Source organism: Leucoraja erinacea, chromosome 4, assembly GCF_028641065.1.
Source record: "Leucoraja erinacea ecotype New England chromosome 4, Leri_hhj_1, whole genome shotgun sequence".
Taxonomy (NCBI): Eukaryota; Metazoa; Chordata; class Chondrichthyes; order Rajiformes; family Rajidae; genus Leucoraja; species Leucoraja erinaceus.
In genome coordinates this window covers 19357326-19370425 of record NC_073380.1, presented here as the reverse complement: position 1 = coordinate 19370425, position 13100 = coordinate 19357326, and positions in this window count along the sequence as shown.

The following is a 13100-nucleotide window of genomic DNA, read 5'->3' as shown; positions in this document are numbered from 1 at the left end:
ATGTTGTGGTTCACTGTATTGAAGGCTGAGCTCAGGTCGAGGAGGATGAGGATGTTGAGGGAACTAGTGTCAGCAGAGGTGAGGAGGTCGTTGAGGACTTTGAGGAGAGCAGTGTCTGTGCTATGGAGGGGGCGAAAGCCAGATTGAAGGGGTTCAAGTAGGTTATACTCAAGGAGGTGGGAATGAAGTTGCGACACAACGATACGCTCCAGGGTTTTTGAAAGAAAGGGAAGGTTTGAGATTGGGCGATAGTTAATGAGCGAGGAGGGATCAAGACCAGGTTTCTTTAAAATTGGTGTGACAGCAGCAGTTTTAGAAAGCGGAGGGGACAATTCCTTGGGACAATGAGAAGTTGAAGAGATTAGTGAGGTAGGGGCAGAGAACGGGGAGGCAGGACTTCAGCAGGGGAGTGGGGAGAGGGTCGAGGGAGCAGGTAGTGGGTTTGGAAAAGCTGATGAGTTTGGAGATTTCAATAGGGGTGACCAGGTCAAACTGGGAGAGGAAGCAGTGTGGAGGAGGGGTAAGGAGGTCAGTGGAGATGTTGAAAGGAGGGGCCTTGGTAGGTGTTGGAGTAGATGCTGGGGAGTCGGGTACAGGGGATAAAGATTTATAGATGGTGCTGATTTTATCAGCGAAAAAGTGGAGGAATGAGTTGCAGAGATCCGGAGTAGAGGTAGGGAGAGTGTTTGCTCGAGGCTTGAGGAGGTTGCCCACTGTGGAGAAGAGGGTTCTGTGGTTCAGGCAGGGATCAGTGAATATGGAGGAGAAGTAGGCAGATTTTGCAGCAATGAGGGCATCTTTGTAATCAGTGAGGTGGAGTTTGTAAGCTTCAAGGTGGACTGTGAGAGATGATTTGTTTGTGAGTCGTTCAAGTCGGCGACCAGTCTGTTTCAGTTTACGAAGTGCAGGTATGTACCAGGGTGAAGATGTGTTGAAAGTTAAGGCTCTTGTTTTGAGGGGGGCCCATAGTGTTAAGGGGGGTAGACAAGGTGGAGTTGAGATGGTTAGTGAGATCATCAGGGGAGATGGGGGCTGAGTCCAGGGGGAGAGTGGTGGAGAGGAGGTCAGAGAGATGGAGGGGATCAATGGATTTTAGATTACGGAAGGTGATTTCTCGGAGGAAGCGGGGGCGAGGTGTCGGAGAAGGGATGGTGAACCGTATAAGCTTATGATCACAACTATTACTGATGAAGAGCTGTCTTGGCATATTAATAGCTGACCTGCAGATAAAGGGTAAACACTTTATTCTAACGCTTGATGGAAGGTTTATTTGAAAATACTAACATTTTGCTGATTGAGAGTGGAATTGCGGGAAGATAATCTGCCGGATTGTATTTGTTTTGGATAAAAGATGAGTTTTTGTTTTATATTTTTGTGTAGATATGATACGATAGAACTTTATCCCATGAGGGTAATTGGCCTGCCAAAAGTCAGATACATGACATGTGCAATTAAAGTGATGAGTAGAAAGTCCAGGATTGGGGATGTGCAAGGATTGGCGAGGGGGGAAGGGGAGTCGGTCTACCCCATGACAGAAGCGGGAGGAGTTGTAGAGTTTGACAGCCGCGGGGGAAAAAGAATCTCCTGTGGCGTTCTGTGCTGCATCTTGGTGGAACCAGTCTGTTGCGGAAGGTGCTCCACAGGTTGACCAGTGTGTCATGGAGGGGGTGAGCTGCATTGTCAAAGATCCTCAGCAGTTTGAGGAGCATCCTCCCCTCCAAGACCATCTCCAGTGAATCCAACACCACCCCCAGGACAGAGCCAGCCTTCCTGATGAATTTGTTATTTCTATTGGCGTCCGCGGCCTTTGCCCTGCTACCGCAGCACACAACAGCGAAGAAGGTGGTACTGGCCACCACCGATTGATAGAACATCAGCAGTATCTTACTGCAGACATTGAAAGAGCAGAGCCCCCTCAAAGTACAGACATTTGTCCCATTTTATACAGTGCCTGGACCATTCCAGTTTACTGGCCAAGTAAACTCCAAGGTACTTGAACTCCCTGATAAATTGCAGATCCACACCCTTGATGGAGACGGGACAGGAGTGTAAGGGGCCTGCCCACTTTTTCGACGACTGCCGGATTCATTGATTGACATATCAGGTCACCGAAAACTTTGTGGCGCGATGCGGTGGTGACGCGGCGTGATGGCGTATGACACGCGGTGTTTTTTCAAGTGTTGCAATATTTTTGTGATATTTCTGACACAATGCATGGTCTTTCTTGACTGCACTTGAGCCTTGATTGAATCAATTGGGAGGAACTTAGAAACATCACTTCTCCCGCAGCAGAATGCAATGTTAACCATCAGTCGGATATGTTGGACAACTAGTATTATTGCAAGACCAAAACCAGACTCTGAAACAGACATTCTATTCCATGCTCTCTTGATAGGACCAACTGGATTAATGTTAATATTCTACAAGTGAGAATAAAATTGCAAATCATATTAATGTATGGTTAAATTCATAAAAACTCAGGAGGGAATCTTTTGCTTCATCATTTCCTAGAGCATTTTTATGTGGATTGGTTGCACCATAACAGGTGGGGCCATTATCCTAGCAGGAAGGTTTACTGGTGCATTCCGGTTGTGCGGTCTCAATTCTGGTGCGTTCTGACACGATGCTGCACAAAAACCTGTGCGTGAATGAGTTTTAAGGTGGAGAGGCTGTTGCACTAACAACCCCACCCTCTCGGCCGCAGAAGTCGGGGTCCAGTGGTATGAAAAATCATCACGGTTGGAGACTTTTTGGCTGCAGTGGATGACCATGTCATCTTTAATGCTCTGACTAGCCCTTCGCACAGTTGCTGCGTCGCCTTTCCAGCCTTTGGTTCATAAAGATCTCTTCTGCCTGGTCCACCAAAGCAGACTTTCCATGAAGGATAAGCATGTCCCACAGGTTGAACTGGACTACATGGTACCAGAACTACATGAACTGGACTACATTGGTACCAGTTGCAAGGCAACTGAAGTTAGTTCTCACTGAAGTTAGAAAATGTTTTCAGTTTGGTTTATCATAGTTACTTGGTTTATACATTCCAATCTATTTTATTTTATAGATGCACAGAATTGGTGCTTGATAGGGGAAGATAATATTTGAGGTAATGAGATGTGCTCATGCGGCATAATGAATAGCAAAAGTCCTAAAGGCTGTTTTCCTGTGTCAGCTAGAGTATTGTATTGGTCAATTGTTGTCACAAATATCATGATGCTGTAAAAACAATGTGTGCTATCCAGTCAAATCATACCTTCACAAGTACAACAGGTAATACAAGGAGAAAAATGCCGGAGTGCAGAATATAGTGTTATCAGTGTTGCTGGTACTGAGCTACACCGCTACATTCTATGTGTCTTTGTGTGAACTACATAAAATGGTAATTACTTCATTGTTAGAGTGCTCATGCTGTAAAATGTTGCTACACATTGCAATGACTGTTCAATTAGTGTTAAGACCTATTGAAGCACAAACGAAGGCTCAAGAATTTCTCTCTGGAGATTTCTCCTGTGTGAGCTTTCAGATAAATCTCATTGAAATTCAGCAAATGTAAGTATTCATTAGGTCGATGAGCTGACTCTGCCCTAAACGCTATCTTGGCAAGAAAGATATTGCTTATAAACAGTAACATATATAGCCCACAAATAGTTCTGATTCCTTGTAATATTGTCAAAAAATTGAGTTTTAGAAATTGACTACATATAGGAAAACTCTTTTTTGGAATTTCACACAAAGTGAAGACTTTGAAAATGTCAGGAAGTGCCTAATGGTTATGTTGTCTGTTCTGCTTACAATTGGCTTCTAATGTATTTTATAAGCATTTCACTGAATTACAAGATGTATATAGATAGTATTGGCAGCTCGGTGGCACAGCTACAAGAGCAGCATTCACAATGTGCAAATGGTCCAGGTTCAGTCGTAAACTTTGTTGTCTGTGCAGAGTTTGCACATTTTCCCTGTGACCATTTGGATTTCATATAGATGCTGTGGTTTCCTTTCACATCCTGCAAATGTGCCAGTTGGTGGTGTAAATGGCCTTTATAAATTGCTCCGTGTTTAGATAAGTGGCATAATCTGGGGATAGTTTATGGATGTGTGGGGGAAGTAAATGTGAGCTTGATGTTGGCCTGAACTTGGTCATTTCCTGGCCTGTATGGCTCTGATTCTCGGGTATTCACAGGACAAATGCAGGTGCAACTTGTGGGAGAAAGGATTAATATATTTTTTAAAGTTCATGTATTCAAGGCAAATTCTTTGTATGTGTGCATACTTGGCCAATAAACTTATTCATTAATTCATAACAAACAATAGATTTTTATAACGTGATTGTTTTGCTGAACACCTCAGCTCAGTCCATCTTCATCTACCTGATCTCCCGGTTGCTCAGCACTCAACTCTCCCTCCCATTCCCAATCTGACCTTTCTGTCCATTGTCATAGTGCAACCCAGCGCAAATTGGAGGAACAACGCTTCATATTTTGCTTCGGGAGCTTACACCCCAGTGGTATGAACATTGACTTCTCTAACTTCAAATAGCCCTTGCTTTCCCTCTCTATCCCCTCCCCTTCCCAGTTCTTCCACCAGTCTTACTGTCTCCGACTACATCCTTGTCCCGACCACTCCCCTGACAGTCTGAAGAAGGGTCTCAACCCGAAACGTCACCTATTCCTTCTCTCCAGAGATGCTGTCTGTCCCACTGAGTTACTCCAGCATTTTGTATCTACAATAGATTTTTATATATGCTTTTAAAAATATTTCTGTGTTAGTCCCATTGTTTTGCAAATTCATTTAAATAAGTCAAGGACAAGCAATCAATTTGGTATTATTGGATTTGAATTGTGCAAAAACATTTAACTGAGAACAGTTGAGAGATCAATGCTTCCTTTAAGAAAGCATCAAGCATGCTTGACCTCCCAAAGATGCTGTTGAGTCTCTTGGTCCTTATATTCTGCATGTATTCATATTTTAATTCTTCCGAGAGCCACAAATCTATTGAGAATTTTTTCACCCAGAAATTTAATAGTTTACAGTTTGTCACTACAATCTTGTGTTTAATTGAGATACAGCGCAGAAACAGGCCCTTCGTCCCACCGGGTCCACGCCGACCATGGATTCCTGCATATTAACACTACCCTACACACACTAAGAACAATTTTTACATTTACCAAGCCAATTAACCTACATACCTGTATGTATTTGGAGTGTGGGAGGAAACCGAAGAAGTCAGAGAAAACCCATGCAGGTCACAGGGAAAATGTACAAACTCTGTGCAGACAGCACCCATAGTCAGGATCGAACCCTGATCTTCGGCGCGGCATTCGTTGCAAAATTTGCTGCGCCACTGTGCCACCCTTCTTATTCTAGGGATGTCTTGGGGCCATCTTATTCTCGGAAAGCCCTTTGTGATTGAAGATGCCTTACTTCCACTTTGGTTTCATAGATTTTGAGGCCAAATACAGGAACCATAGTTCTTCCACAGATGGCATGTGGGAGCTGCTAAAGTGTGGGGGAAGAGGATGCAGACTGACAGTCATTTGGTGGCAACGTTTCCCCATGGCCCCACGTTTCTCTTACTACTTATTCGGGGCTTCCGTGTGTCCCCAATACATAGCCACAAGATTCTCAATGCAATCATAAATGCTACTCTGAGCAACCAGAGAACATAGAATAGTATCGTGCAAGAGCAGGCTATTTGGCCCACCATGTTTGTGCTGAAATATAATGCCAAGGCACTTATCTCCTTGCACTTTATCCATATTCCTCCATTCCCTGCATATATCTGCCTATCTAACAGTCATGGGCAAGTTTCCCAGAGGTCAGTGGGAATGTTGCATTTCTTCAAGGAAGTGCATCCCAAATCCTTTCTTCACCAGACTGTCAATCTGCCAGAACAAAACTCAAAGTGTTTCTTTCAGGAGTCTGGCATCAGGCATACAAATGGCCTGGCTTGCCAAACATGGCCTGCTCCATGTTGTACTGAGAGCAACTAGAACTTCCAATGCTGGGCAAGCATTCTCTGTAGACCATTGTCACAGTGGTAAATGTCATTGTACCTCTTGGGGATATATGTATATGTATATATATATGTATGTGTATATATATATATATGTATGTATATGTATATATATGTATGTGTATATATATATATATATATATTTTTATAATTTTCCTGATGAAAAGTTGCTGTACTAAATAATAGTGAGATTTGAATGTAGAGAAGGAGCATGTAAACTAATGGAAATCTTAAATGGTTACCTGAAACTTTTGCCATTATTATTGTCATGGAATGAGTATCACTTGAATGATCTTGGCCTTTATGCTAATATGCGTTACATAAAATAGCTAATTATAGCATTGTTTCCGTTGAACCTGTATTTGATTGTTCTAATGGACTTCCGAAGTGCCTTTGTTAAAATGCCGAATGGCTTTTTTCACAAACTATTAAAATCAAGGTCAGAATGGTTTCCTTCGAAACAGTGTACAAGCAACTCCTGTGTTACTGAAATCCACCTTTGTCAGATTTCACAAATCACAAATTAAAATATGAGATATGGAATAAAATTTACACTCATGGAATGTATGTGAAGTAAATAAGTCTACACTAAATGAAGTTCTTTTTTTCTGACTAATTTTTTGATGCATGCACTTCATGTTACAGAAATTTGTGAAGTGATCTGTTTACTTGAAGTACAAACCTCTTCCCCGTAATGCGGGGGTCACCTTTATAATATGATTAACCCATTGTCAAAACATTGAGTAATGCTAAAGCCTTGGGACTTCTTTGTGATCCTAAAGATAATGCAAATTTTCAGAATGGAAGAGTGTTACCTACATATATGGTTAGATGCCAAGCACTTGGACCTCTGGAATCAATGTGGAAATTGGGAGTAGAATGTCAACTGCTGATCAGGGGCTCAAGAAGGCCTAGTAGGTAGTTGTTTTGGGCATGTTGTAGTAGTGGGGTGTGAGGGAGAGTGATCAATTAAGTGATTGAAGCCTAAGGATGGGATTATAAACCCAATATTGGAGTGGTTTGTGAATTAGGTATCGGGAGTACGATAATTTCATAGTTTGAACAACATATCAGACACAGCCATTCTTAATCATCAAATAAAAACTATTCCCCACTGTTATCAGATTCTTCAACAAACCTAGATGCTAAGGCAGAATTCCCTATCTTCTGATCCACCTCGTTGCACTTACATTTTGTTTTATCTGTACTTTCTGTAAATGTAACACTATACTTGTGTACCCAATGTGCTCATGAAGGATATCTTCCTAGATACCATGCAAACAGACTTTTTAATTGCTTTTGACAATAATAAACTAATACCAAGCAACATCAATTATCATCATTTGCATTTGAGCTTTGTCATGCCCATTTGTTTCCAATTCTTACCAAGTCCTTGAAATGGAATTGGGTACAATCTGAATACAAGACTACTAGCTGTAGTAAGAATTGATACCCTTGATGCAAAGGTAGCATCTGACCAAGGAACCAGAAGTAGTGCACATTTTCAAAGCTTAGTGGTATTATGAATCTTTGTTCTGCTCTTCATGGTTGCTTATAATGTTCTTGTGACAATACAATTGTGGTCTGTTGTTGTAAACATCCCCGACTGGAAGCTGTAAAATGATTTCGCTAGCTTTCAGTCAGATGTTTGCGACCACCGGCTACATAGGAACCTAGATTCTTTTAAATGACGGGAGTTGCTCAGCATCCTCAAGTCCTACAAATGCTGGCCTTTCACAATCAAACAGGATTTAACTGGAGAGACCTGCTTTGACATTAAAGGTAGGAATGATTTCTAATATTTCTGGTGTGTTAGTTAGTTTATTTACTACTGTACACAGTTTCTTCATAAGTAAGCTAGTAAAAGGTAACAGATGGGTAGATTGGAGTGTGGAGTTTAGGTTATAAAATCAGATTAGTCTTGATTTTATTGAATAGCAGAAAAGATGGGAGAGCAAGGGAGTGGTTTATTCTTCATCTTAATTTATATGTTCATAAATTCTTTAAAGTGGGCAAGTAGTTTTTGGTATTCCATCCCCTTTGCTATTACAAATGTCTTGGGAGCTCTTGACCAGCCTAAATGTTTCTTCCTACCAGCCAGCTTCATTATCTAGCCCTCATCCAGTAAGAAGATACATTGAAATAAGCACTTTCTGAAATGAAATCTCATCTTGTTCATTTAAACTCCAGAAGATATAGAATGAATAACAAACCCATTTGATTCAACTGATCGTGTCAGTTTTTTAGTTCAACATGGTTACTTTAATTATTGTCTTTAGTGGTCGAGATGCGGCTGAGTGAAAAGCTTTCTATAATTCAGTCTGTAGAACCTCAGGAAAACACTACTAAGACCAGGTGGCTGTTTCCACCTGCTTTTCTTAGAAGTCAAGAAATCTGGGCTGTGCTTGAAAGTAGGGGGGGAGGCTATCATGGGGGACAAAGCTTGAAAACTGAAAACCCACACTGAGTTTTGCAATAAGAATGTACACAAAACTTCATAGCAAACAGCCCATCTAGGCATCTGCAGGATTATGTGAATATCTGCATGACTGGGACCTCAAAGCTGAATTCCAATTGAGAACCTGACACCTAAAGAACAGATGGTGTGTGGAAAGATTGCAAGAGCTGCTACAACATGTTGGTAATCTTAATACATGGATATTTCAGTAATGTAAATGTCAAACATCAATGTGATCAAACAGCCGCTCCCTGAATTGCATTATGGATTATTTCTATCGAGAAGCATGATCGGTGTGAGCTTAGCCGTGTGCCAACTCCAAGAGACATGTTGGGAGAGCATCAGCCACTATATAGATTTTAACCTCACAAAAGCCTTTGACGCTGAAAACCTGGAGTAACAATGGAGTATCCTTCAAATTTGTCTGTTTACAAAATAAATTCTCACTGTCTTGTGTCTGCGACATTCGGGCTGTCAGCTTAAGCTGGGAGTCCATGGCTCATGGGTGTCAAGTTGGAATATGTCTTGCCAATATCGCACCAGCTTCATTTATCAAACTACAGTACACTGACAATACTTCCATCTGCATGTATTCAGAGATTAACTGCCAAGTCACCATCAACTAATTCACTGCATGGACCTTAAACCTTTCAGAACAATGATCGTCTATCAACCAGTGCTCCCACCCCATTTCCAGAATTAGAGGAACAATGGCATTGAGAAATAGTATTCCAATAGAAATTGGACTTCCATTGTGTAAACATTGGAAGGGCCAACATCCTGCAAGTTACCCAGCTCCTGCTCAATGGAAGAAAGGATTGTCATATTCTATGTCAGTGTGTGAGTTCCTCTGAACCTATAAAGCCAAAGTGGAAGAAAATCATCCTTAATTACATACGAGGGAGACTAGACTGAAGATGCTGAAGTGTTAAGGGAAAAAAACAAAGTCCTGTCAGGAACCTGGCTGGTCAAGCAGGATCTTATGGGAAATGGCCAGTTGCTGTTTCAGTGAGGAGTAGGGGAGAGCTGGTAGGAATGTTTGTGTGAGATCTGTCAAGTGATGGGTGGATTCTGGTGAGGAGAGGTAGATTACCAGACAAGTTGGGTGGGTGCTAGAAGGGTCGAGATAGCAGCCCAAGGCTGGAGGTAGTGTGGAGAAGACAAAGGAGTGCAATTTAATGATAAAGTTATGGTAAGGAATTAAATGTAGAACCAGAGGGAAGAATGAGAAGGAGAGAGGAACTGAGTGATTGTGAGGATGTGGAAAGAATGGGGAGAGGGCCTGTGTGGAGAGAGGGGAGAAGGGGGTGAAATTACCTTAAATTGGAGAATTCAATGTTCATACCATTGGGTTGTAGAATTTTCCAGTGGAATATGAGCTGCTACTGTTCTTCCACTTTGAGTACGGCCTTATTATTTTCGTGGAGAAGGGCATGGACAGATACGTTGATATGGGAATAGGAAGGAGAATTGAAGTGGTTTGTAACAGAGCTCTGGCAGCTTGCCACAGACAGAGTGTGAAAGTTCATCAAAGCAGTCACCTAGTGTATGCGTAGTCACTGATGTAGAAGAGGCCACATTGAGAACCAATTATGCAATAGATGAGGGTGGAGAATGTGCGTATAATCCTCTGTCTCATCTGTAAGGGTTGATTATGAGGACCTCCCTAAGAGAGAATTATTTTCTTAGTTTGGCAGAATCTTATTCAGTCCTGACCTCCGGTCTGTGGAGATTGCCTTTGCTCCCTAAGACCACATGGATGCTCTGGTTTTCTTCCACAAGCCAAAATTGTTTGCAGGTTAATTCCACTTGAATGTATAGATGAGTAACAGCCTCGGAGAGTAAATCAAATTGTGGTAGGATAACATGGGTTAGGGTAGAATTAGAGTAAGAATTGGTGGGTGATGTTCAGCATGGACTCTGTGCACCAAAAGCTTATTTCTGCCTGTATTTCTCTTTGCTTATGCCTTTGTTTATATTTTAGCAGTTCTGAAGAAGGGTCATTCCCTGAAGCATTAACTGTTTAAAGTCCACAAATACTATCTGCACTACAGAACCTTTCCAGCATATATTTATCGTGCAAGTTTATCAAGAAAAATATTTAACTCCAACCACTCAAGTTTGAAATCATAATGTTCTGGTTCTTGTACTTTTCAGTAATAATTAGGCATAAACTGTGGAACTGAGCTGCAGACATTGTAAACATCCTACACTCAGCTGTAACGAAGAAAGCGGCTGAGGGAAGGTTGTTTACCTTGACTGGCTTGGAACAGCAGCATTTTAAAGAAACAATGCCATGTGAGAAGATATCTGGAGAAGGTTTGTAAAAGTTAGCAGAGTTATATGATCCCTAAATCTGCAATGGGTAAGGAGACACAAGAAAATACATGTGCTGGAATTTAGAAAGCAATAAACCACTGTGGGAACACAGCAGGTCAATCAGTATCTATAAAGGCAAAGGGATAGTTGGCATTTTGGTTCAAGACCCTACCGTGACTTCTGTGTCTAATATATTGCTGAGTTCTATGGACCAAAATGGTCCCTGGTGTTACTTTAACTGATCTCCAGAAAGAATGTTTGAATTTCTCTTGGTTGGGTCTTAACCTAAATCCTAGCCAAACGATAATCTACAGCAAAAAAGGACCAGGAAGTGTGGAGTAACTCGGCATGCCAGGTTCTTCTTCAGCATCCCGACCCAAAATGCTACCTATCCATATTCTCTAGATGCTTCTCGACCAGCTGAGTTACCCCATCACTTAGTGCCTTTTTTTTTTTTAGCAATCAACATCTGCAATTCCTTGTTTCCATAATTCACAGCAGATGATATTAATCATCTTGTTAACATAGGTGCTTTAAAAAAGTGTTTTCATTTTCAAAGGTTATACTGGGAAAGTGCAATTTATATACAAATGACAGTGGTGAATCTCTGGAACTCTCTGCCACAGAGGGTAGTTGAGGCCAGTTCATTGGCTATATTTAAGAGGGAGTTAGATGTGGCCCTTGTGGCTAAGGGGATCATGGGGTATGGAGAGAAGGCAGGTACGGGATACTGAGTTGGATGATCAGCCATGATCATATTGAATGGCGGTGCAGGCTCGAAGGGCCGAATGGCCTACTCCTGCACCTAATTTCTATGTTTCTATGTTAACTTGCCAGTTTTATTAATTACTTTGGATATGGATGATCGAGGTTGGTTAATGGGATTCCTCAGCGAACCAGCATAGACTCAATGAGCCAAAATGGTCTATGCTGTAAGTAAATGAGGAAAAATAGTGAATCTCTAACCATGAAACCTTGCAATTTTATTATAGACCATAAACAAATCTAAATGCACTTAATCTCAAACACATCTAAGATTCTACTGATGAAGTTAACACCATGCTGTTCAATAAATTGCCATAAAGATACAATACTAAGATGCATGTTATAAGTACTTAAGATGTCCCCTTGTTATGTCTATTATCTTATGGAAGGTTTAATGGCATTACTGAATTTTCTTTCATAAGAATTGTGGTAATTCAGGTTTGGATTAACAGAACTTTTTAATCAAACTGGTTAAACAGCTAAGCACCTGCAATAATGTCTGCATGCCAACAGCTATTTGCATGTTATATAATCGCGATTAACAATATTCACCATGAACATTTAATTTGAAGGACATGCACTTATGCAGTTTCACTTTTAACACACACCACTTGATTTACTCTATAAAATGTAACTACCCAATTATTCCGAAATGGGCATGAGTTTGACCTCGTCTAGTCTAAGAACAAATGTTTTTATTAACTACTCATGTTCACAATGCATAATCTAGCAGGGTGATTGATGCATGTTTTTCCATATATAAGCATTGTTATTATTTTCCATGAATGAAATGGCAGTTGGATATACACTGATATACACTGACAAGTCCCGCGCATAGCTGCTGAATACATTCAAATTTCTTACCAAAATCTGTTTTTCTGTTTTAATATTTTTAATTATTTTATACAATTTTTTATAACAAAACAGAACAAAACAAAAAATTCAAATTTCTTACCAAAATCTGTTATTTGTTAAACATCAGTATATCTCAATTCAGAAGTTGCTCATTTGGCAAGTGAAGGGTTTATATTAATTACTTGATTTGTGCGTCAATCTAGAGTAAGATTTACTTTGGTGTTAGATTAGTGCAGGAGATTAACTAATGCATATTTCCTGAAAATTGCCCAACTGTAAATGAACTACTGTTGGTGGTTAGGAGGGGTGGGAGATTGCAGCCTTCACGTGGTCCACTCTGTTTCAACTAATGCAATCAACCCGACGTGCACAAACAAAAAGATCAAATAGAACAAGTTGTCCTATGGTCAGATGATGGAATAAGTTCATAAGTGATAGGAGCAGAATTAGACCATTCAGCCCATTAAAGACTTCCATTGGAGTGTGCAAGAAAGTATAATAAGAATGTATAAATTTGAATTAAATTCAAACGGCTCTGAGAAAGCACAATACAAATAGTATTAGAATTGTAGTTGTATTAAAACACCAATTCACAAAGTTGTTTTAATTTGTAAAGTTGTAAAATATTTCAAAATGCTGGTTTAATTGAGAGGGTAGACTTGTATTGCCTGATGAGAGCTAACAAGTCATTTA